We start from the raw sequence: 21,713 nt of genomic DNA on the forward strand, positions 1-21,713 counted from the left end.
GTGAGTTATGACTGTTGGTACAGGCTATATCAGATGGCCTGGGAAATAATGACGTTGACTGGCCAAATATTTCTGGTGGTGCCTGAGGCTCCTAATTTAGTGGCCACTCACACGAGCAGTTTTTCTGGATCAGAAGTTTCTCTAAATAAATGAACGACCAGTTATAGCTGCAGTTAAAGATGCTTAAGTTAATTTGGAGATATGTGTTTATGTGTGTGTGTATACTATATATATATATATATATATATATATATATATATATATATATATATATATATATATATATATATATATATATATATATATATATATACACACACACACACACACACACACACACACACACATTTTTCCCAGGCCATCTGATATAGCCTGTACCAACAGTCATAACTCATGCACCTCAATTCAACATATATACACTGTATGTATACACACAGTGACCATAATCACCGATTAATGACCTGATAAAAGGCATTGTGTTTGCTGTGTTTTGTATAATATGAAGCTTTCAACAGATTGGAGGAGCATGATTGAGATAAAGAGTGAGATAGGGAAAATTAAACAGAATGCAGCAGCAGACTGTAAATGAATATGAGTTCATAAAGATTTCATTTGTATTTTATGTTTGACTTTGATGGCCCTCTGGCTTCTAAAATATCCACATCAAGTGGGGAACATCTGAATAGCTCATAATGATGTCGAAATTTATGGGCCCCATTGTTTAGACTGGAGGGGTCTTCTCTGGGCAGCCCAGCGCACGTCTCAGCTCACAGCGCACAATAGCACATATCAAGAAGTCGGAGAAATCCAACTATCTGCTGAAGTTATTGTGCGGAAGTTCTGTGCAGGCCAAAAACCAATCTGCAAATCATTGTACGCCACTCTCTCTTACAATGGTTACACAGCAGAGTCTATATCCAAAGACTCTGGCTTGAATATCTGCCTCACAATGCCTGAAACAGTCAAATATGCGACACAAATGCTTTCATTACAATTCAAAGAAAACCCCAGCAGCACAGCCAGCGTCTACCAGAATGAAAGAAGGTTGTGGATTATTTGCAGAGCTGCTGCTCAATGAGCTCACTTTCCTACATGCAGAATCTAATGTTAGAAACTAATGTGTGAGGTTAGACATCCAGACATGACAGATGCCATGGAGAAAGAGTAAATGATCACAGCAGCAACTTGGTTTCTCAGCCCCAAAGTGCTCCATATTTTGCCATGTTTACTCAAATGAAGCCCTGAATCCATCAAGGAAAGATATAATTACTTTACGCTTCTTAAATATTAAGCACGCTCTCACTCTTCTGTAAATGCATGACTTCATCCCATGTAGGATAGTTCTTCTGACATTAAATTAAACATATCTCACAAAGCATTAAGTGTGGGGGTTAGAAATCTCTTTCTCCCTCTGCACTCTTTCCTCACTCCTTTAACACCAGCTTTGTTCAAAGCGAGTCCAAAGAGAGACTTTTTTTTTGAAAAACCTTGAATTTTATTTCCAGTGGCGTTGGCAGTGTGACGGCAGTTAGCCACCTCCATCTTACTTATGTAATATGACATTTTCCAACTAAAAACCAAGAATATTTCTGAAGTGTTACCGGAATTAAAGACAGATTGTCAGAATTTAAACAAAGCATAATTAATCTCAAGCTTTCATTTTAATTCACTCCTGGAGCACAGCTCACACTTTCCAAGCATTTAACCCAAGCTTCTTCTTTTTTTCCTGTTTTTTTTTTTTAACCATCAATCTTGTCATTTACTGCAAGTTTCAATACAGGGGAGTATCCTAAAAATTACTTTTCCTTTTTTTTTTCTGAAAGTAATCACATAACAGCTGTTAACTGCTGTTCACCAGGAGGGAGAGAGATTTAAGAATTAGAGAATGAATAACAACACGGTGGCTGAAAATGCAGAAAGTAAATGAGCGAATGAATGACTATCACATTCCACAGATACAGCAGTGCCAGATCCTGCAGGAGCTTGTCGGCACTGAGAGTCTGACCAATCAAGAACCTGTACCAGTTTAAGGATGGTCCTCAGTGCCCATCTATAATGATAACCCTAAACTAACTTGAGTCGACTTTCTCCATAATAGTTTCCTACATTGTGATTAGATGCGATTATTTAATTAGAAGTAGTGTAATTATATTGTGCTAAAAATAACAGAAGCTGGCTTATAAAACAGCTAAACTCTGTCAGAAGTTGATTAGAATAAGTGGAAATAAAAACCATCCTCCTGTGAGTAAAAGTTCCCAGCTAAGACGGATTATATTTAGCACTGGAAAACAAGTGTTGTGTTTACTGTTCTGTCATGTTCATAAGAGCCCACCCACAAGCAGATTGTGCTAGTTTGTTTCCGGCATCTGCGCGTTGTGGTGACCCGCTGTGGTCAGCGAGGTGGCCGACCTGCATTGATGTGCTCCAGACCAGACACAGCTGTGTAAATATTGAGCCAGGCCAAGCTGAGGCATGGCCATCAGCCATCGCTGTTGCTGCATGCTCTGGCATCAGGTTGTTTGACCAGTGGCTCTGTTTTCTAACCTCATGCCTCCATAATTCTCTGTCTTTTATTCTCCAGCCACCACAGTGCATAGCATTCTGGGCATTACGTTGTTGAGGTGGCATATGTCTGTCTGCTGACACACATTCATGTGAACACAGTGACTCAAGAACTTCATTGTTACACCACGGGGCTCCTCTCCGAAGCAGACGATTTGATTTTGGAGCACCTTTCTGCGTACATTTGCATATTAATTCCAAAAAAAACAAAAACAAAACACAGACAGAGTCTTTAAATCTCTGTATAAATACTTCATGCTGTACAATACAGAGATCACATTACTACCACTTAAGTTATGCAAAAACAGATGTTGATAGAAAATTTTTCCAATTCATGCATTAATTAGCTTAATTAATGACCTCGTTATCATAACTGGTTATGTTTAATATATCATGGTGATTATGGGAGAACAGTAGGCAGCTTAAGTACCTCTTCTTCTTTATTGTTTTAGGCTGTGATGTGAAATGAGTCAAAGGATTTTTAAAGGCCAGATTTTCATGAATAATTGCAGGTTTCTGCAGCAGACAACTTGGGTTGATCTTGTATAATTAGGCCAACTGAGTGCGTTAGGCGCTGCAACTAGTACCGCACAGTAACGGTTTTCTGAAGCACAACAGGGAAAATGCATTTATCTCCATCACATCCTTTTGCAAAATGTTTAATTTCCAGCCTGTGACTTGACCAGTTGGCTTGGCACATCCGTTAATGGGGCCTGGATGTCTGCAGACACATGATAAAATACGATTATCAGCTCTGCAAAGCAACACAAGACGCAGCAGCACCGGCTTTCATAGATGTTTCATAAAGCCAAGAGTGACAGGAAAACAACACATACAAGCCTATTTTACTCCCCAGCCTGTCAAAGATGTGTCATGCTCTATCCTCTGCACTGTTGTCATGGCAAATGAAGACTCAAACATCTGAAGTGATGGTGTGCCTGGAATGGCAGGCTATGGGCACTGAGTCAGACTGTTGTGTAAAAACCTCTTGATATTCCTTTTACTTTGGGAGGTCTAGGACCAATTTACGATATGATAGTTCAGCAGACGAACACACACTGAACAACCACTATTACAGGCAGATGTACTCCATTCAACAGACAGAGAAAATATGTGTGAAAAAATATAAATCAGAAAAAAAAAAAATCACACAAAGAAAATCAAGTTTGAATACTTCTTTTAGCCAAAGTGTTTCAGACAATTTAGAAGTGATCAGCAATTCTTTTTAACAGTGCATTTCAGCATTAAATACTTATGACTACATGGTGTAATATGATAAAATTTTATGTTTTCATTCATCTTTTTAATCTTTTTTAGCATTTTGAGAAAAGCTGCATTCCCAATGCAATGTAAACCCAACAACAAGCAAGCTGCACAGCAGAGTAAATGTTTCTATGAAGTCAAACAGAGGTCTCGCTGGCTCTCCCATGTACCACCAACCGGTAACACGACTTAAGAAAACAACACGCTTCACATAATTCAAAGAGAATATTTACAACCTACAGTGCCTGCTAAGCCAACAGTAAGTAAGTAACAGGTCTGTGTGATGTCAGATTTCTAAATAGATTTCCATCGTGCCTTGAATGGTGCTGTAAGTACAAGATGGATAATTATAAAAAATAAAAGAATTTCTGTGCATAGCTCTGATAAAATACATAACTCCTTGGTACTGCAGGTCATGAAAGGTGGGGGCCTGACTGAGGTGTACATATGGTTCTCCTTGAGAAAGACTGGTGCCTGATACAATATTTATCACATGAGATTCATCTCTGTGGCTTTGATAAAGCATGAGGTGTATTGCTCAGATTCATAATGACCTCAGTAGAAACCTGCAGCTGTGATGCATATGCACTGGATAACTCACAGGACCCAAAGGTCAAGTCTCATTTTGACAGATCTGCCATAGTGTAGGAAACTGCCCTGCTATGATACTCAAACTGTCTTAATGAAGGAAGTCGAAAAGGGAAATACCATACAAACCTGAAAAATAAGGATGAAAGCTACATAAATGACCCCAGACGGAAATCTAACAGTCGTCTATAACTCTAATTTATTGAGCAATTGTGACGAATATTTGCGAGTGAACACCCGGTCAGCCGCACCCTGCCAAAGCAGTTTCACCTGGTTCCCTATTCTATTATCAATAAACAGTCAAAAGCACCATCTGCACTTGTCATGAGTGGCGCCAATTGTGATCTAAGTTGCACTGGTTCTTGAATGCCATAAAGAAAAATTATGGCAGGTTCTGCAAAATGCCATCTGTTTGATGCTTCTGTTTTGAACCAACACTGTGATTTGCCTTTTTGCCACAAGAGCTACTGACTGTGCTGTAATAAAAGTGATATCTCACACAAGAGTGTGTCTCATAAAACATATGACAGCCTCACCAGATTATAATCGTATTACCTGAGTTAAAAGGTGAGGTTAAAGCATCTAAAAACTAGCCATTATCGCTCTTTTGACATTCGGCAGTTTGGAGGAAGCACGATAATATGGAATCACCTTGCTTTATTGGGGTGAAACTGATAACCCATTAACATATGCAGATTTTCTATATGGGTTAGGTTGGGCCAATTAAAGCCTCTAGATAAATGAAAACCCAATCTATATCAAATTGCATCTGGGAAATAACAATCCTATCACAAAGTAACAACTCTAATAAAAATATTATGGAAGCCTCTACAATTTTCAGCTGCTGCAGTTAAGTTTTTCCTTTAGCCAGGTCCGGGGACAGCAGCTATGTTTCCCCAGCTAAACATGTAAACAGAAAATCATTAAATCTCCTGTTTGTCTGTGGGTAGACATGATGTGATTGCAATGGAGTAATTTATGCTACAGATGTTTGCTGCACAACACTGCCTACACTGGGGAGACATGATTAATTTATATGTGTTTGGATAAGAGCATGTATCCCGGCCCTATTAATATTGCTCTTTTGCAGAGTAAGATCATATCTTTGCAAACTGAATATTCACCACCTTAATGAGTGAACAGTCTTGCCTTTATCCTTCAAAAGTTGGGAATTCATTCAGATATCAGCTACAGGTTTTAAATCTCGCTCTACAGATTCCAGATTTTGGAAATGCTTAGTCAGGTCGTGAGGCAAAAATAGTTTTATATAAATAATCCTCCAATAAATGACTACATAGGCGTTATAACACATTTTTACCGGAACACAAGCGGGGACTATTTACTGGATGGTTGATCAGGAGAACTGTCAGAGTGTGGATCTCTGTTCAGTTGTTTGATTATTTAACTACTCTATATGCATGCATAATTATCCACATTATTGGCTAAAGACTTCATACTCGTTCACCTTCAACCAGAACAATGTTAAACTCACTGTAATGTTATCACATCTGGGCCCTGGCCTTTTCACTGGCTCTAAAACCCTCTTTGTCCAAATCCCTCTGCCCATATCCCTTTGTCATAACAGCCACTAATGCAGCAAACTGATTAAGCACTATTAACTTGCAAATTAGTTCTTTTGTTCTAACTTTATCCCCATCAGCTTTGTCCATTTTAAAACATCCTTTGTCCACCAACCACAAAAAAAAAAAAAAAAAAAAAAATTATTGTACCATCAGCGACGTTGCTAAATTGTCCACTTCACCCTTCAAGTATGTCTGTATGAATTGTCCATGAGAATAAAGTGCCATTTCTGGCATCTTTCCATGCTACTACAATTGGGAAGACAAACTGGATTGAAAAGTCTGCAGTGCATTACCATACAACAACAATATAACACTGACAATAATAAAAGGAGACATAATCTTCACTGTTGATTGATCATGCATTTCTAGCAGGCTGATTTTCATATTTTTTCATATATTAATAGAAACCAGGAATGAAAATACATATTTCATATGAGAAATAAATACAAGTGATGACATGAATGTGCTTTGGAGCAACAACACCGGTCTGATTCTTCTTAGAAGCTTGAGAACTTTACCCAAAGGAGACTTAATTGTAAGCAAAAAAAAAAACAAAAAAACAAAAACAGGTCTCCCCAAAAATAATCCCACAAACAAGACGAAAAAAAATACACTTTGATTATCCCCAGGATATGCTGTTTGGAGATTTGTTTAAAGTAAAAAATATCACAAAGTATTTCACGGAAAACCTGTTAATTTGAAATCTCTGAACAGCTCACTGCATCAGTGTATCAGTATGAGATGTCGTGAACCTTTAGTGTTAGATCTTCTGACACAAACTGGGAATTAACTTGTTAATTAAATAAAATAATAAAATGAATAAAAGTGTCGGTCACTGAGAGATTTACCAACCTGAGGTGTATCTCTGTATCCCCATTATGGAGCTAAGACCATGAGATCTACATCCTACACTTAAGTCAACTTGGCCCACATGTCATAAAGGCAACATTTTATGGAATGTAGATCCAGTATGTATACTATCCCTTCTTTCCCACTGTGTATATCACACTGAGAGCCAAAGAACAGTCATTTGAAATTATGCAATGTCTGTATGTGTCATCAGGCAGTTCTGCACCATAATAATAATAATAATAAAAAAAAAACAAGGATAATATGCATCAAAGGTCACTGGACAGATTCAGATTCAGGGACCTTGCACTAACATGGTATGCATCTTACATCACTAGCCCCCCCTTCTACTTTTCATTTATTTAATATCATTGTTTGTATTTTGTTTTAACCATCACGCCAGTTCACTCTTAAGTATAAAGACCATTATTTGCTGTGCACTGGAGGATGTTTTCCTGGGAAAGGAGTGATGCCCTCAGAGGTGTTTAGAACTGCATGTAAATGTGTTCAATGAACTGAGCAAGAAAAGGTGTCTGCACGGGCTTGTTAATATCAAAACATTGCAGTAGCCAACACTCTCTGATTATACTGTATGGTAATGTTATAATGGTTTGAATCGCAATCGCACACACCGTGTGTTTCCGGGACATGAATAGCATCAAGTTCAGCCCATTGTGCAACAGAGAATCAGCGTAGTCTGAAAGCCCTGTGAGCTCCAGATCATTCTGAACTTCAAAATCTAACTAGTCAAGTGTTAAAGCAAGAGTTTTTGCCTTGACGAGAGTGGCTTGTAACAAATCAGATGTTGTTGAAAAGCCTGGGAGAGAGGTGCAATACTCTGTCCAACAAAGATCTAAATAATTGAAGCTGAAGAAAGCCACGGCATACCACTAAGTAAAGGCCGAAACATGTTGGCTGTCACTTACAATTATCTAAATGGATGCAAATGTCACAACTGGGCTTGTAGTTAGGAGGGAAACAGCCTTGTTTGTCCTAATCTCAGCCAATCTAGTTGAGGAAATGTCTCGGACACTGCCTCTTACCTGAGGTGCTCTTCATTTCAGTATGACTTCTGTCCGCTTAGCCTGAGTGGCTGTGCGCTAAGTGCAATCTGTGCAGCTGTCTCTGGTTTGTTTGTTTGTCAGGGGTAAGATGTGGCATGAAAGCAGCCACATCAGACAATAAAGACCCATTTTCGCATGCTTCCTCAGATAACAGCACAGCTCCTCCGAGCAGACTGCTTCACATCATTGGGAAGCCTTGACATAATTCAGATAAGAATGCTCTGCCCATGAGGCTAATGTTTGTAAATCACAGTTCTACTTTTTATTTATTTATTTTTATGAGGTATTCCTCATGAGCAGCGATACCATAGGTTGACAGTTTAATGCAACCCCACAATGGGACACTCAGCTGGTATTCAATTCTGGTTGAAAATAGAGAAACATGAAAAAAGACATTTTAAATGACATTATATTGACATTGTACTCACGCTGCATGCTGCAGACTTTACTGACAAGCAGATATTATGACAGAAAAAATTGATTTAACACTAGTTTTCAATATGCTATGACATTTATTGTTTACTGAGTGTACTGTAATAACTACATACAGTCCTTTATGTAATGAAACACTTGTCTGATTACATCTTACCAAAACAGTCAAACAGTAATCTAATTATTCATCTAGACTTCAAAGTTCAGGTTAAGCTCTTGAGACCCCCTCACATTAGACTGTACAGTGTTACAGAGGCACGGGACAGTAACAGAATCAAAGCTCAACCCAACCTGAGGCGACCAAAACACTTTCAGCAACATTGATCATAATAAGTATGGTGTGGTTGCTGTCAGTATTGATAGATGAATTTTACGGGAATGGTCACACATTGCCTGCAGGCTACAGGGCTAGCGCTGTTTCAGTTGAGACCTGGTTGCATGCATGAAGACATGACTCATTTGTTGCTGCGGGCGGTAGATCTGCCATATGAGTTGAGCGGTGGCATGACAAGGCAGGCACGAGGAAAAGCTGTATTCAGCCTGCGCCTTAACAATCAGCAGTGTCGGGCTGACAACGTTTCCGAGAATGAAAGACTCTTTACCGACGCAGAAATAAAAATTTCTAACTAGAATTTAATCGTATTATTTCCTGTTACAATGTGACTATTCAGTATGCATCACAACAGCACGGTAAGCAGCACATCCTTTGGTGGCTTAGCACTGTCACAGTATTAACTCTCAAGAACTTCCTGCATGCCAGAAAACATTAATTTACCATGGTTTACAGATGAATAGAGGTAATTACCTTTTTTTTTTGTAAGAAACATTTCAAAAGCACCAGCACCTCAAGTTTTCTGGGGCCCAGGCTGACTGGTTTTGAAAGTGACTTAAAAAAAAAAAAAAAGAATAAGTATGAAAATGAAAATGAAGTGGCTCATTTTGATTGCACCATGACACACATTACCGCTCTATTCAATTGGCAGGCAATTATTATTAAAGATCAACCAGGCAACACAACAGCCTCCAGAGTGGCTCCCTATTAAAAACAAAAGAGTCATACATTTTGTCACTGCATATTTAAACGCTCACTTGTACAATAGAAGTATCTGTGTTTGAAAATGATATTAAGCTTCACCAAGACTAGGAGTCTTCAGTCACACTAGATGGGGACGTGATGATGGATTATAAGTAGGGGGGGTAACCACAGGGATAGTAATAATCATCCGGAAACCATGTATATCAGTTCCAGATTTCAAGGCACTCCATCCACTACTTGACCAGATATTTTACTAAAAACATAGAAGGAAAAGCCAGGGAATCACTAAAGGTTCAGCAGGGTTCATCTTGTGGTGACCGTGAATGTCTGTGCAAAATAATTAGTCCAGTAGTTTTGAGATATATCAAACTGGACCAAAGCGGTGGACAGACCAAGTGACACTGCCGTCCCAAGAGCCAAGCTGCTAACATGGTTAATAAAATTACAAAGCGCTTAGCGTGTGTCTCGGCCAATTAAGCAAAAACCTCTAAATTAGTTAGGTCTTTAGAAATGTGAACCAGAATCTGCATTAAAATACACAACATGATAGAGTCTTGGGATATACAGCAGAATGTGCCAATTTTTGTTTTTCTATTCAAGTAAGTGAAATAGCTCATGAGGAAAAAAAAGCTTAAATGTTCGAAAATTCCCTTTCCCCCACAATGAATTTACATAATTCCCAATTTAAAGTACAGACCATAGCCTAGCTTCTCCAATTTCATCAGCATCTGTTAACAAGTTTTTGGGGTATTATGCCAACTGCCAATTAGCCAAAGAGACCGACTGATAAACAAACTTAAGGGACCATAAACACATTTTAATAACCCAGAAACATAATTACACTGATCAGAGTTCACTTGTCCTACATGGCAGCTCCGAAGTGGATTCAACCTTTCTCCACAGAAACCGTAATGATAAAATCTCAGGAACTTCAAAGTTTCTGCAGTAGTTTGACCAAGCTGCTAAAGGCCTGCGGGTTTTTACATTTATAAACTGTGACACTATGAATAATGTAAGGTATGTCGTGTGCTGCTGTGAGTTTGGTGTCTGACATGCAGTATCTTGGCTGACCCTTTCAGCAACTCTTGAGCGTAGATAACCCACGTGAACAGCAACAACACGCAATCTTTCATCAAGCTTAATGCTGAGAATAACAATATGAACTTCAGAGTTTCCAGTCGCATGTTCCCTGTGACTATGAGCGTGCTAATAAATGAGATGCAAGGCATGTTGTTTTATCTTTCAAAGAATGCTCACTGAAATCAACACACAGAATATGCTGCTACAACATCATCATGGGGGGGAAAAAAGCAACTATAAGGTCAATACACTAATCCACCAGTATAACAACCACATGAATAACAATGTACAGGATTTAGAGATAACTGTAAACATATGTGAACATCTTTGCAAAGGCAACAACAGAGGAAAGCTTTAGCACATAAGAAAGAGGGTCAGATGGAGGAGGAAGCTGCAGCAGCAGCAAGTAGTGATGTTATTAAGATATCAGGAGAGTAATAGTAAGAATTATCAGATTATAAAGATCAGCATGTACACCTGTAAGGGGTGGATGTAACTCCCTCTCAGACTATTTTATCTGCATCAGGGACAGTTTCCCAAAGAAGGTGGGAAAAGGGTTTTAAAAAGATTTGTTCATTATCTTTTCTTTTCTTTTTTTTTTTTTTTAGGTACATTTAACCATTTAAAACACTGGATGATATCATAAGTATGTTTTATATGTTTAAATATTTTCAAATGCATCAAATCACAAGAAATAACTTGAGAACACACATTTTAATTACCCTCATTTTAAAAACGCTGTTAAATTAGTTATAATTCAGTTAAGACTGGTCATATGACAGCTCACATGCGCAGACTGTCTCTGTAACAACACGTTTTCCTGCACGTTCAGGTTCAAACTGGTCACAATTAGCAACTGTCAGAGCAGGTGATGGTACATTTCATTGTATACAGAGCTCTAACAAATGCTGAGAAAATCTAATCAAAATCTGACCAGACAATAAACCATTGCCAGTGTTTTTGTTTTGTATATGTTAAGTGTCAAGCAGATCCATCCACACAGCAACACATCCTAAAAATGCCAGCTTCTTGTTTCTGGGTGAGAGTAGGTCACACACATTCAGATAAATGTGAAACAATACAACAATACAGCGGTTTAAAACAGTATTCAGACCCCTTCACCTTTTGCACTTTATGCTGTTGTAGAGTTCATTTTAAATGGAAAAAAAAATGCCCTTCAGTCTGCACTCAGTAATCCAAAACAACAACGTAAAAATGTGATTTTAGAAATTTTGGATATGAGAGATTTCAGTTTTTGATTTTTAATAAATTTGCAAAAAGGATTCTGACCCTTTGCTGTGACACTCCAAGATGTGGTCAGCTGCATCCTCTCTGAGATGTGTTTCAAACTTGACTGGAGAGAACTTGGCCAGAAGCTAAGCTACGAAGTTCAATGAACTCTGTGTAAACCTCAAAGATAAGATTTGGACTTGGTACAGATAAGAGTAAGGGTATAAACCATTTCTAAAGTTTTCCTAGGAGCACAGTGGCCTCAATACTGTGAAATGGAAGATCTTTGGAACCACCAGGTCTCTTTCCAGAGACCATCTGGCCAAACTGAGTAACTAGGCAAGAAGGGCCTTGGTCAGGAAAGGGACAAGAACCGGACGGTCACTCTAACAGAGCTTCAGAAATCCTTTACAGAGATGCAGCACTCCATCAATCAGGCCTTTATGGTAGAGCGATTAGACAGAAACCACTTTGAGTAAAAGCCACATAACAGCCTGTTTGGAGTTTGCCAAACAGCATTTAAAGGACTCTGAGGATGAGAATATAAAGATTCTCTGACCTGATGAGACAAAAATTGAACCCTTTGGGCAGAACTCCAAACACTATGTCTGGTAAATACCAGGCACTGCTCGTCACCTGGGTAATACCACCCCTATGGTGAATCATGGTGGTGGCAGCATCATGGAGCTGAGGGGCTTCTCTGGTCAGAACTGAAGCGTGGATGAATGCAGCTAAATACAGAGAGGTCTTTCAAGAAACCTGGTTCACATGACCTGAGACTGGGGTAACAATTCACCTTTCAGCATGACAGCAACCCAAAGCATAAAGCCAAGACAACACTGGAGTGACTTTGGGACTCCAAGACCCTGACTGTCCTTGAGTGGCCCAGTCCAAGCCCAGACTTAAACCCCACACAACATCTGTGGAGAGACCTCAAGATGAAGTTCACAGACACTTCCCATCCAATCTGATGTGGCAGGCAAGGATCTGCTGGGAGGATTGGAAGCCTGTGGGTAACGTTTTAGCCAGGTAAGGAGGATATTATTACTGAAATCCGGCTGACAGAGTATGGTTAACTTTGGTTAGAGGGTCAGTGCCATTTATGTAAATTTGGTATTTCAAATGATAGTAAATGGGCTCATATTTTAAATAATAGCTCTTGGCTTCAGTTATTGCCTTTGACAGGAAGGAGTTCAGGGTCAGGGGGTTTTGGAATTGAAAATACAAGCATTGGTTGGCTCAGCTTGACAGCGAGTGCTGTTGACTTTATCATCAGGACAAATAGCAGGTCGTATTCTTAAATAGGTAACACAGTGTGTTATTAATTTAAGAACTTTTTTCATAATAGCGCTGTGTGTTTTTCAGACTGCTGAGCTGATGCAAATGATGCAGTTTGGTGTTCAGCCTCAGCTAATGCAAGCTCCTATTAGCACAAGTCTCATTCATCCAGTGAGGTTCCTCTTGGTTAAATTCAAACAAATTCCACGCTATGACTGGACGTTTGGCAGACGAGACGGGAAATTAAAAATGCACGTCTACTGTTGATTAAATGAACAAATAGATATCACGATTCCAGATAACATCAATTGTATTCTTCTGTCTAATGCTAATGTAGAACAAGCTTTCAGCACACCCAAAATGTTTTGGCTGTGGACGGGGTTGCTGTTTAATTGCAGCTTTAATGTAATTAAATCAACACTCTTTCAGTTGCTTTCTTTGCAGAGTTGGAGCTTGGTAATTCATCATTACTCCCAACCCAGAGTGGGAGCCCATAAACATTCCTATGAACTATCCTGCTGGATAAATGTCCTGACGTGCACCTTTTTCAGCATTCCCAATTTTGGAAGCCGGCCCGTGTTGGTCATGAGAAATGAAAATAATGCTGTTGTGAAAACATTTTACAGTTAATAAATGGCACCCTGTTTTATACGTCTCTGCGTGCACTGACCTAGCTGCATGCTTTGTATGTGAAAGGAAATCCTCATAATGACTGCAAATCATGGCATGCTCATAAACATGGCATGAAGCGAAGGAAAAAATATGAGTGATGGATGTTGTTCAAGGACATATCCATGATCATCTAACCATAATGCCCCCCAGTGCTCCAAATAATCTCTTCTATTAGAGTGGTCATATGGCTGGAGCGTGTACAGTCATGGATCTTTAACTCAGCTACTGTAGGTTCACAATAGCCCCCCGCCACCACCCATACTGTATGTGGTCATTGCCGTGAGCTTAGCCTTCCCTGCTCTCTGGCTCTTGCATCAGCAGACAAGACCAACAGCAACCAGAGGTTAAATGGGTGACCTACCCAGCCAGCAGGGACAAAGACCCCAAGGTCCTTTGTTATATGCAACACTGTTTTTCAAGAAACCAAACAGATGTTTTATGTATAGGGAAAAGGGGAATTAATTGATCCAAGCCAACAGAAGTTTCCCAAATGCTGGCCTGATAATAGGGGACCCGTCATCATTAGGATTGATGGCGCCAATTTATTATTAATGATTCGTAAAATGAGATCCAGTAGACCCCATTTTAAATACATTTTCCATTACGGAGGAGCTGACAAGCAACACTGCTGATTTCGCCACCAAAGCCGTTCACTGTCTCTCTTTCTCCCTCTGAAATACAGTATCCCTACTTCACCCGGCACAACGTCTCACTTTGGTGATGCTTGGATTGTCCCAAATTGAAAGCATTTGTTTTAAAGCTGAGAGGTGAACTTCAAGGCCTGTCACTGTACCGTGATATCGAGGTGTTTTGTTTTAAGCCACTGGAACAGTATATCCTAACAGATATTCTCTTTCCCCGAAATGTCCCCCAATTGGCCTCAGACTCTGCAGCCATCTGCTATGATATGATTTCCTGTCAATCAAACTGCCATCGTTATAACTAGTCGTACAGTAGGAATCCAAATGCTGCATGTTACGTCATTTACATAACTCATGATTTAGAATATCCCAATTTCCCTTTGGTGATAAAAGATTTGACAAAAGTACTGATGAAATCAATGTGTAACAGCAGACAGTGCAGATTAGTGTCTGCACACTAGTGTTACTGTAATATCTGTCTGAAAGATTTGTCTGATAATATCGAAACGTTCTTGCTTGCCAGCTAGAAAGTAATTGCAATCTGAATGGATACAAAATTAGGGTCAGACAAAACAACCTAAACTTGCTGAGACATTGCAGTTGATTTAAATACAGACAGCATTTAAACTGCCTGGGGGCCCACAATAAATTATTTCACAGACTCCCAAACTAGATATCTACCTTCTTACAGTAGATAAAGCTTCCTCTCCAAAAATACCATTAGCAACGCCTAGAGTATGCTTAATAATTGATGACTAGAGCATCCGTGATAATTAAGAGTTAAGTGAGCGCGTGTGTAGGTGTGCGTGTGCACTTCAGGGCCCCTGTGAATGTGTGCGGTGGTGTCTTTGTGTCTGTGTCCACAGTTGGGAGTCCATGTTTGCGTGTGGTTGCACTCCCGTCAAATGGGTGGTGAATCCTGTTGAGCTGTGAAAACAGCACTATAACATCCTGGTGGCTTGCCACTCCATCCTCCTTTACACTCATGCTGATGTAAGGGGAGTTCTAGGAAGCCATTACTCCTCTTTCTTGGCAATATTCGAGTGGAGTAGAGGGGCCGTCTTTCTGGGCTTTAAGCTGAGATGTATAACTTTTTGAGCGTTGCAATTCACTGCAGCCACAAGAGGTTTACAGCAAGGATAGCGGAATTCTTTTCATATGCAAATCAAATTAAGGCGGCCATGTATGTAATGCAAACAAGCCAAAGCCATCACCCAAACACACGTGGGTGCTGCTGCAAGAAGACTGATTAGTGCTGTTGCACAGTCCTAAGGTTGTGGGTTTACATTTAAATCAGATGAGTTAAACACCTCCGCAGAACATGTGACTAAAAGGTAAGTTTGGTTACTCGACTGTGCATATGCAGTAAAAATCATTTTGCTGAGACAAGACGTCTGGAACTTGTCTAGTTAAAAACTCCAGTTGCTGCTGACAGACCTGAGGCTTTGGCATCCACAAAGAAAATATTTCTCTTGTTTTACTGAAGGCAAATCACCATTCTCTCAAGTCTAGCCATCTAATTAATGAACTTGTCAATCAGGCTTTACAGGCCATTGTTAATGATTTCCTATGAGTTAATGCTGAGGCCACCAACATAACTAACACCTACATAAATGCCAAGTCGAGCTAAATTTAAATAATTGGTGACCAAGATTTCTCCAGTGCTAGAACCCTAATCATAGTAGAACACAGTGGAAATAACATTTTATATAATACATAAGTTAATATAATCATAAAAAACTTTTTTATAAAAGTCATTTCAACATGTCACAGTCCTGACATTGTGCATGCTGGCTCACCGTCACACTGCCATGCATTACTGAGACACTTTTAATTTAAAAGGTTATAGCCACAGTTAAAGTTATTAGTAACACCAGAGCTTTTCTTAAGTACAGAATGTCTGCTCTGAAAAAAGGTCTAAAAAACTGACTTGACTTGATGTATATGATTCTGCCTGAGTATCCTGACGTCACTCTGTCATGCCATCACCTCGCTGTGTAGGAGGCTGGTTGACAGTATCAAACCGAATTCACACTGGTATGTGCGCCGTCTCACACTTTCTCCTCTCTAAACACTGTGCAGGCCCGTTTTGTCTCAGCTGAATCTCAGTGTTCTCATGCGAGCGCAGAGCAGCCATAACCTAACTCCCACTCCAGCTCGGCGGAGATAAAAACAAATGCTCTGTGCAGCAAAAAGCACCCACCGGTGCTGATCCTGTGAACCAGACAGATCTGGCATTGAACTATTCAAAATAATAGTAATTTGATGAATAATCAAAGTAGAAAGTTTTCAGCTCTTGTGGGAAGTTTAAGATATCCTTTGTTAGACTGTTTCAAGTTTTTTGCAGTTTTGACAAAGTCGGCTTAATCTAAACAAAAAAAGAATTAGACCATACTGTTAATTCTCAACTGCTGTAATTATTTCTATAGGCTTAAGTTTAAAATCCAGAAAACATAGTTCTACATTTTACACTCACAACGACATGATTACATTTCATATTCACAGTAAGATAACTAAAGCTGGCAAGAAAGTACGAGCTTTGACAAGTCTTCCCACATGGCACATGTTCAGACCAACATTAGTGCTGCATGAAAAAAGACAGACATCTCATTAATTTCCAATGCATATAGTTCCTGCAAAAAAAAAAAAAAGTATGGTTTCACTTTTCCTGCAATGCAATGTCATCTGGCAACGTGCTACACCAGCTAATTAAATATCCACATGCATCCACACTCCTGTAATGTAATGCAGTTTACCTCTCAATTATTATAACAGAGGGCAAAATGACTGTTGCTTTAAGAACTTTTCAAAGTTGTTCAGTGTTGTGGCATCTGATAAGCCTTCAGACTCATTATTACTCAAACCAGCTTTCCTGGACTGTATTTCATCATCTTACTGAAACTCCCCCACCGTAAAGCCCCCTTGTGCTCCTCTAACCCAGGGCTGTTTTCAGTCTAAATCCACATGAAGTCATGACTGATTCACTGATTTTGAGCAACATCCTAAAATAAATCAAACTAGCATTACTTGCAGATATATCATGGTCATTCTACAACAGCAGACATTTTATTCACTGCACCTTTAACTGTAGATATTTCAGCGTCATAGAGATGCTGCCCCCTCCACACACACACACACACACACAGAGACAGACAGAGGAAGCCTAAAATATAACACTTATTGCTTATGTTAACCTGCTTAGCATACCGAATGAATGGGGATTTCCATATGAAGGCTGCATAGATCACTGAAAATCAAGTACCTTTTTCAATGCCCTATAAACAAACATGTCCATCAGGCCTGTGTTTGCGTTTAAATGAGTGCTTAGATCTCATTTGCAAATGCTACTTGACCAGGGTCTCCCACACAAACAGAGGGTTTCCCTTGTGTACACACCACATACATACTCTGTTCCTGACTGACAGGCAGGAACAGAGGTGTATATGCATGCACATCTGTTCAAATATTTACTTGCACATACGAATGTGCATTTTCCCCCTTATTCTGCCTGTAAAAAGAAAGAGCGCAGCGAACTGTTTTACATCTGTACAATAGCCACCTTCCATTATTCATTTTGTGTGATTCATTCTGTGTTAGTCTGCCTGAAAAATGAAATGCATGAATTCAAAACACACTCAGTACTGTACCGTGTAATTAGAGCGTATTATGCACTTAACTGCAATTTGAATAATACAATGCAAATCACTTTCCGTTGAGACTTTTAAGGGAGGATACTTTACTTTTCACTTACACCCACCAAGACAGGAGAAGGAAATCAAAAAAGCAGGAGGAAAGAAAAAAAAAAGTCGTCCTCTGAAAATCCCATTAGAAGGGTCTGGCCCTTTACTTTTGACTCAGCTGTTAGCCTGGTAGCACTTTGTACACACCACATGATGTGTCAAGCTAATCGCTACAGAACAGCTGCAACTGTTCTGCCGCTGCATAGCTGATGAAAATATATACCCCGTGATGCTGACCTCAATTGGCTTTTAAGTCTTTAAAGTTAAACCATCATCTCCCCAAAACGCTCATCTCCCCTAACAGTTATCCACAGTTTATTTATAAAAGTGACTTATATTAACTGTCTGTTTTGATAAAAACGCTTCTCTCAGTTTCAGTTCTCATGCAGTCATGGCAGAAGGCAGACAGTAATCGTCTTTCATAATTCAAGCCTCATAAGTCCTAAATTGAATCTCTGCGATGCATTTCTCTTAATGTAATCCAGATTTATTGAATTACATATCTGCTTTAGATTTATTATTTGCACTAAGCTTATAAATCTATCAAGAGTTTATTTTATATAGTATCTCAGAGCAGAGAGGACTTTCAATGGACAGGCTATTAAATTACAATGGAAAACTAACATGGGCTACATTAAACACTGTGCTATTAAGTACTCAACAAGTAACAAGTAAAAGTGAATTATGTGCCAGGGCTCATATAGAACTGTTTCCTAATAAGAAGGCTGTTCAAACTTCAGAGGAATGGAATATTGGCTGGGTGGAATATTTACTGAGCCATGGAAAAATTGATTGTAATATAAAGACATTTTAATGAGTCTGATGATCACTGGAATTCAAAGATAATTTGATCGAGTATCACAACAAAAATTTAGCTTTGTGAAACGTGGAGCTGACAAGCCAACGCCAAGAATTCCACATTAATCGGTGCACAAAATTAAATTATGCACTGGATTTTGTTTTCTGACTCTGACCGTACAGCAAACATGACACGACTGCCCACACCATGCTGCGCGTGCACTTAATTGGTAAATATTGTGAATATCACCACATCACAGAGTGTTTAATCTACGCTCCACTCCTCAGAGAATCTACCAAAAATACGAAAAACAAAAGGCTTCACATTCGCATCAAGCTAACTCATTTGTATGATCCATTTGGAAATGTTTGCACAATCAAGGTCTAGGCCAAAGCATGATCAATTTGTCTCTCAGCTATTTCCACAGTACATCTATCAAATTGCAGATTTTAGGGAATGGGTTGTGCCTGCCTAGAATTTATGATGACTATTAGAGACACTGGCATGAGTGCAAAACCAAGACAGTGGGAGAGAGAAATATTTTTGTAGGGACTTTACATCAATAAAAAGATTAAATTCTGCGCGAGCCAAAAATATTTCATTCTTATGAACCATGGAGTGCTGTATTTATGCCAACTTATAATCAGAGACCTAAAGACTGAAGTCCCAGAGGGGAACTGGATGCTATAGTAATGGTGACATATTGAAAAGCGTAGCACTTTCCCTCTTACAAGACAAAGTGAACTGATATAGCGTGATGGATCTTCTACTTCACATAGAGGACTATTACTCAAACACCTCTATACCCCCACCCACATTCTGTGTCATTGGATGCCTGTGTTTACAAACCCTTATTGACACAAACACACAAAGACGCAAAAGCACACTTCTGAAACTTCATTCGTTGCCAATTAAACACACAAAACATGTTAAGAGCTATTAAATTAATACAACTGTATAAAATTGGATATGATTTGTTAAAGCTGAACAAATCAATATTTTTATTGTGTCTTTCAACTAATTGTTTTATGGATTGCCTTTGTGCTGTGCTTTATTCCCAGCTGCAGTTGTCCTCAGCCAAAAACAAGATAACATGGAGACCATCAGCTAAAAGAGTCAGTATTTAACTTACACACCTTGGATGGTTGGAAACAACTCGAAATGAAGGCTAATGTTGCACCATGTCTGTTGTATGTGTATATAGGCAACTGTTTGCTAGCACATTCATTGTAGCAACTTCAAAGTCAGTGTTGTGTTTACAACTTGCTTGTATCAGTACATGCTGCTTTAAAATAAAATAACATTTTAAATAATAAGAAAATAGCACTGCAATAAAAAAGTATGTTAAAAAAAAGTTAAAAACATGACAACCATGGATGCAAATTAAACACCAGTTTAAAAAAAAACAGCGACATCAGTGGCAAGATATTCTGCAGTACAGGGTACAGCAGAGGGCGGCTTCACCAGTACTACTGTAAGAAACATAAGGAAACATCTTTTAAAACGTGAAAGTGGAAGACCATGTGCTTTCTGTAATCTTTATGGTATGTCATTGATATACACAGGTGAATATGTAGGTTTTTTTTTTAAACTATTTTCCAAAAAAGCAGATTACAGACGGGTCTGTAAGTGCTGCTATTTCAAAAGGAGAGGCTTTACTGCAGCAGTTCTGAAAGCTTTGGGGAAGAGGTCTGAACTCAGAGATCACTTTATTTTAATGGTTGTTTCCTGAGAGAGGCACTGGAAACTGGCTTTAAATTGCTCGGCTGCAACAGGGTCAAGTGGATGACTTCATCCTGCTAATTGCAACACTGATTGCATCTTCTGTCATCATATTGTAGGACGACATTTTAGGTGGAGGTTCATGGACAGGGAAATATCAGAGAGCTGTTACATCCACATTAGCGATACTGGCTCTTACTGTGACAACTATTTTTTTTATGTAACAAATTCAAGTAATTCTTAACATTCAATAGCAAATGTTTCATTACATAACTCAAAGGCAAAGGGTGGATTTAGAAGACTGTGGGAGAAAGGGTTAACTGTTTTCTGCAAATTATCTTTTGAGGAACATGGGAGCACTGTTGTACTGACAGCACCACAGTTACTGTAAACCGTCATCTGATTTAATAAAAACATGCAACATGGTATTTCCTCCTTTGACTCTTGGCTTTGCAGCATTTTCTTTTCAACTGGCAAACTGCATTTTCTGTTTTTTTTTTAATTATTTGAGCAGACTATATGTGCTGGGAGCCTCAGTTCATCATTAAAATACATAAGGTCATCAACTGAGTCAGTGTTAGGTGGAGGAGTATTCACCTCATATGACAATGTAGTTTTAGCTTCATAGTTAGTGTCAACTGAAGCGGTGTTAAACACACACACACACACACACTCACACACACACACACACGCACACGCACACACACACACACACACACACACACACACACACACACACACACGTATGTGATATTAAATACAAGCTGCTTCTATTGACCACAGCCGTGGTTTGCAAGGGTAAAAAGTCAGAAAAAGAACGTTTGGAGCAGGTCAAACTGTGAGAGAAAATAGTGGCAAGTCTGCCTCTTTATCTTTTTCTATTGTTGTATAAAAAGCTAGAATTTGGAAAAGACTCCGACAATATGAGCGAGGAAGTTAAAGAAAGCCAATATTGAGTTTGAAATACAAATGAAGGCCATGCAGGGGGACAAAATCATTAATGGAAAAACTCCTATCAAAGAGTGATCCATTTAAAACTGCTAACTTTTTTAGTTCAGGTTTTGGTCTTGGCTGTGCAGAGACTAGCTGAGTCAAGCGAGGACACTGGATGATATAACACTCTTACAGGGGCCATCCTGTTGCCTAATGAGTCTTTTTACTTTTGATATACTAA

Source organism: Toxotes jaculatrix, chromosome 10, assembly GCF_017976425.1.
Source record: "Toxotes jaculatrix isolate fToxJac2 chromosome 10, fToxJac2.pri, whole genome shotgun sequence".
Lineage (NCBI taxonomy): Eukaryota > Metazoa > Chordata > Actinopteri > Toxotidae > Toxotes > Toxotes jaculatrix.